This window comes from Prionailurus viverrinus, chromosome B1, assembly GCF_022837055.1.
Source record: "Prionailurus viverrinus isolate Anna chromosome B1, UM_Priviv_1.0, whole genome shotgun sequence".
Lineage (NCBI taxonomy): Eukaryota > Metazoa > Chordata > Mammalia > Carnivora > Felidae > Prionailurus > Prionailurus viverrinus.
This window is the reverse complement of record NC_062564.1, coordinates 63,470,425-63,476,424: the sequence shown is the minus strand read 5'-3', so window position 1 is coordinate 63,476,424 and position 6,000 is coordinate 63,470,425.

The following is a 6,000-nucleotide window of genomic DNA, read 5'->3' as shown; positions in this document are numbered from 1 at the left end:
ATTTTAAATAATATTCATAAAGTCGTAAAGAAAGTTTTAAAAACTAACTGAAATGATCATTTCTGAATCTATTTCTCATTATGTAATTATAAGAAGCCAATGTTTGATTTCCTTTGAAGTTCTGTTAGATCTTTCCAAGTTGTTAGATACACTCTTAATTTGTATTCATTGAAAAGATCACTCAATTCCATAAGGTTTTTATTTTATTGTAAGTTAATTCCAGGTATGAAATTTACAAATTCTTTTCTTGATTAGAAATTTTGCTTTGTAAACATTATAGAGTAGGAGAAGCCATAAGCCATTAACCCTTATTTTGCTAAAATAAATTTGGGATTGGTATACTCTAAAGAATTTGAGACAGAAATTCTGAAATCACAGTTTGTCTCCCTTTCACAGTTTATTAATGGCATCTTTTGGGATGAAAAGTGTTTATAGAAAGAACTGTAACTAACTTTAAACACTAAAGATGTTTTATGAAATGTGTTACCTCATTTAAATTGGATATTTTGGGGAAATTCTTTTTTAAAAAAATTTCTTTGGGGGGAGCCTGGGTGGCTCAGTCAGTTAAGGGTCCAACTTCAGCTCAGGTCATAATCTTGCTGTCTGTGAGTTCCAGCCCTGCGTGGGACTTTGTACTGACAACTCAGAGCCTAGAGCCTGCTTCAGATTCTGTGTCTCCCTCTCTTTTTGTTCCTCCCTTGCTCACACTCTGTTTCTCTCTCTCTCAAAAATAAACATTAAAAAAAATTTTTTTTAATAAATAGAAAAATTTTAAAAATTCTTTTTAATTAATTAATCTCTACCCCCAACGTGGGGCTGGAACTCACAACCCAAAGATCAAGAGTCACATGTTCCACCAACTTAGCCAAGCGCCCCTAATTTTGGGGAAATTATAAATGCTTTTCTGGATAAATCGTGATTCCTTTACACAAGTGCATTTTGATAGAACATAAGCTATTATCAGTTATATTTATTTTTAAAGCATATACTTGTTCATATACTTTGTGCAAAAAAAGGAAAGCAATGCTTTATACAGTTAAAATATGTCTCATTGAATACAAGCCAGTACTATTTCAAGTACAGACTGACATTCACAAAGTTAAAAACCAACCATACCATTGTAATGTAATTAAATGGTTGTAGATAACTGCTCATACAACTGCAGTGAGTTTTCAATAAAACAATCGAGTGTCTACTTGTCCTTATTCTGTATAAGAAATGTTCAAAGTGTTGAGCACAGCATGGTAGAAATCGTTCTGATAATTTTCTTTATTTCCATTGTTTGTTCCTTGATATATACCTTGCCACTACAGTTTTTTACTTAATCCAGGATTATCGAAGTAAGGGCAAAATTTCTCTCAACATCTACAAAAACCCAGCAATAAAATCTGAAAAAAATCAGGTATGTTGAAAGTGGCATACAAGAACGAATCCATGACAATGGAACCAAATTTATTCACCGGTGAGATGGAAGGGGAAACAGAGGAGTGTCAAAGATGTATACGGGTTGTTTTGTGGTTTCTAGAGAAAGTGAGAGGGAGTGTGCACGTGTTTATGAGTGGGGGAGGGGCAGAGGGAGCACGAATCTTAAGCAGTCTCCACGCCCAGCACAGAGCCTGATGGGGGAAGTTGGGGGGAGGGGAATCTCAATCTTGATCTCAAAACTGGAAACACGACCGGAGCCAAAGTCAAGAGTTAGCCGCTTAACCAGCTGAGCCACCCAGGTGCCCCAAAGATGTAGGCTTTAAACTTTCCCTATGATTTCGTGTTTTATTATTTTTCTATTAAAAGTTTTTTGTAATTTCTAATCTTTTCAGAACCTGAAGGAAAACGGATTTTACATAGTTTAATCAAGATGGTTAAGGGTTGGGGTGTTTGGGTGGCTCAGGCAGGTAAGTGGCCAACTTCAGCTCAGGTCATTATCTCACAGTTGACCAGTTCAGGCCCTACATTGGACTCTGCCTCGGATCCTCGGTCTCCTTCCTCTGCCCCTCCCCCACTTGCTCCATCATGCTCTCTCAAAAATAAATAAACGTCAAAAAAAAAAAAAAACCAACAACAAAAAACAAAGATAGTTAAGGGGATCAGAAGTAATGGTGCCAGCCCAATTTGGAACCATGAAGTAAGTCCATGAAGGGAGCAGATGGAGAGTGATGAAGCAAATAAGAATTGGAAATGCTGATCCCTCTCTCTTGGTTCAGTTCCTTCCAAACTCTGAAGTCAGTGCAGTCTTTGGTCTCATTTCTGCACTATTTTTACTCCTTCAAAGGGCCAGGACTAGAATATGTGGACACAAAATTTAAGGGTGTGCTCGAAACCTCACTGATCAAGATAAGTAACATTTTAGCACCGTTTTTGAAAAAAAAAAATTAGCACCACCAAAAATGCATAATGAGCAAAATATCAAACTTTTAGATAAAGACAGAACTGACTGAGCCTTGTTAGAGCCTGAGGCAAAGGGAAAAAATTAGTCAGTTTAATCTGGTAACAAGAACCTTGTTTTAGCACATTGGAGCCTGAGTTCCAGGCTTTGTTTCTTCTCCTCATTCTCACTTCCCAAAATGACTTCACTCCCTAAACTCTAGATCTGTATCCCATTTTCTGTTCTTGGCTTCCACTGTGCCAGAATGTTCATGGAAAGAACACTGGATTCTAGCCCTGGCTTCTTTTCACATTTAAGCTCTCATTCTTCTATAAAATCATAATTGGATTCCAAGGAGTCTTGGTAAGTGGTAGTGAGGTTGCAGATTTCAGGCTCCAGTCTCTGTCAACTGCTCTGCAGAAGAATTCTCAACCTCATCTGGAAGTTTGCTATTTAATTGTACACTACTAATCCATAAGAACTATCTATGTGGGGGCGCCTGGGTGGTTCAGCTGGTTAAGTATCCGACTTCGGCTCAGGTCATGATCTCGGTCTGTGAGTTCAAGCCCCACGTTGGGCTCTGTGCTGACAGCTCAGAGCCTGGAGCCTGCTTCGGATTCTGTGTCTCCCTCTCTCTCTGCCCCTCCCCTACTCATGCTCTGTCTCTGTCTCTCAAAAAATGAATAAATGTTAAAAAAAAAACAAAACTACCTATTCCATCTCTCAACTACATATTAAGAAGTATTACAAACTCAATTTTTGGAAGTTTTCAAAATATCTAGTATCAACTGTTTTGTGTCCCTTGCTATGGAGTAAGTAACTATAAAAAATTCTCTAAAGTTTTTTAACTTGGTAATGGATAAAAGTAAAAAATATTTTGGTATGTATACATTTCTCGATTTTTCTATTCTTTTATAAAGATTTGTATTTCTTAAGTAATCACTATACTTAATTGAGGGTGGGGCTTGAACCCACAACCCCAAGATCACGAAATGCATGCTCCACCAACTGAGCCAGCTAGGTGCCCCTCACTTTTTCTATTTTTAATGTAACGTCTCCTGGGAGAATGTGTTCATATGTCAGTTTCCACACTGTTTTCTCTTCCAGTGAGGTGTTAACAAAATTTTTGTGTTTCATAACTCAAATAGTTATGCTTAACTAAATATGACTTGTATACACTGAGCTGTAAGTATCATGAAAATTTCAAATACAGTAAGTAAGCCAAAACCAAAATGCTTCTAATTCTTTAACTTTTGGTAAGAGACAGCACAAGCAGAGAAGAGGGACAGATGGAGACAGAGAAAATCTTAAGCAGGCTCTGCCGTGTTTTCATGGAGCCTGACACAGGGCTCAGTCTCACAATCCTGGAATCATGACCTGAGCTGAAATCAAGAGTCAGATGCTCAATGGCTGCTTAACCGACTGAGCCACCCAGGCACCCTCCCCCTTTCTTGTAAGATCTTTTAATAATATTAGCTTTGAAAAATAAAAAAGTTCCAAACTTGCAATTTGACAAAACACCAACATGTTTTCTGTTAAGATACTCTTTCCTATAATGAGATTGTGGGTGATGGTTATTGTCCATACTGTAATTTTTGGAGTTCCTTCTGTTTTTTGGGTGTCTGAGCCTCTTTAAAAATCATTATTGGGGCACCTGGGTGGCTCAGTCGGTTAAGATTCCAACTCGGTTTTGGCTCTAGTCATGATCTCACGGTTTGCGGGTTTGAGCCCCACATTGGGCTCTGTGCTGATGGTGCAAATCCTGCTTGGGATTCTCTCTCTTTGCCCTCTCCCCCGAGTCTCTCTCTCTCTCTCAAAAGTAAATAAACATTTTTAAAAATTATCCTTTAGGTTCTGTGTTTGTTTAATTTAAAAAGTGCACTTGTTATAAAGGAAGGGAGAGGAGGGAGGGAGGAAAGGGGCTCAGCCTTTTGCAAAGTAGTTTCCCCATAATCCTGTTGGATTAAGCATTAGTTTGCCCATTTTTAGATGAGGAAACTGAAACTCTGAAAATAAGAATAAACTAAAATCACACAGCTAGTAAACTGACACAGTTGGAATATAAATCCAAGTGCTTTCCAAAAGGTACTAGGATATAAGAGGAATTTTAAATTATTACAGACACATCTTTTATAATAAAATATGGCATAAAGAATCATTTCCTGACCTGTAGCTGAAAAATGGATCAAATTTTCTGGTGTGTAGATTTTTGCCTCCTCTTGGAGGCAGACCGCTGGAGTGATCACCACTTCTGCACCTTGGCCAGAGACTTCTGTATCTTTGTTGAATTAAGTATGTGTGCCTCATACTTAATTCAACAAAGTTTGGATTCATTCCCTCTCAACTTTCCTTCTCTACTTTCAAGGAAACTTGGAAATTATTCTGCTTGCTTTAACCATTTTTTAAAGAGAAAAACAGCATAAAGTAAAAATAAAATTCTTCCTTTTATGTTTAAGCAGAATATTTGAAACTATTCTAAACATAGTTGTATAAAGGGGCTTGGCTTTTCTCTTTAAAAAATTATTTTCAAATGAAGAAAAACGTACAGATTTTATTTTTTTTAACAAGCTTTACAAATGATACAAAACAAAATGGAACACTTATACCTGTTACTTCTAAATCTCACTTCTGCTCTCAGGAAAACAGAAATAAGCATTATCAAGTGAATTTATATACAGTGCGTATGTGCTTTAACACCACGTTTTCCATGCCAGGCACTAGAGCTTTCACTCCTAAAAACTGAATACTCTAAGAGGTTAAGTTGTACTATGTCATGAGCACACTACGAAGGCACACACACGTTATTTCTTTCCACAGTGTCAGCATTAGTCAGTCATAAAGCAAAGTTAACATAATTTTAAAGCAGGTTCAGGATTTCAAACTCAGTGACATTTCACTACGTAATTAGCTTGGCTTCTTACAGGGCACACAAAGAAGAACATAAGGCAAACCGCACAACAAACGAGATAACACCGAGGGAAGAAAGTTAATGAACCAGACGGGAAGTCAGTCTGTAGGCACGCAGTATGTGGGTCTGGTCTGGGTCAGCTCTCAGCACTTACTGCTTATTATGTTCAAGCAGTGAAGGGGCTCAGTTCTGTTCAGAAATCAGTGGGGCACAGCCTTTGGCGACAGCTGCCTTTTTTCGAGTGGTCAGACATAGAGGGGTCACTGTCTGAAGAGCCTGACAGTTTGTTGCAAAAATCCTCCCTCTTTAAGGGGATTTAATCAGTCTTGAGCCCTTGCAGACCTCCTCTGCGTCTGCTTATCAGTTCTGGGGTGTCGTCAGCTGGCACTAGTCTTAGCAATATCTGGTAGCTGCAGTACCCTTAACTGCTTGCGTCATTGTCTGACACAGAGGCCCCTACTTGCCATGAGTGACTCCATCTTGCTCTCCACATACTGTTACTTCTCCATCCCCATTTTTTGTTTACTGGATGAGAAATGGGTAGAAAAGGATAACCTGCCAATTGCTTCCTGGCCTTTTGGCTAAGATCAAGTGTAAAGATAACCTGCCAAAGGTTACCCCAAGTAGCACTTGGATTTGAATTCCTGGGAGCCCGGCCCCAAAACCAGACCTTAACTGTCACTCTTTTCCCTCTATGCGTGCAGAAGCACATAAGTACATGTGTGTGCAC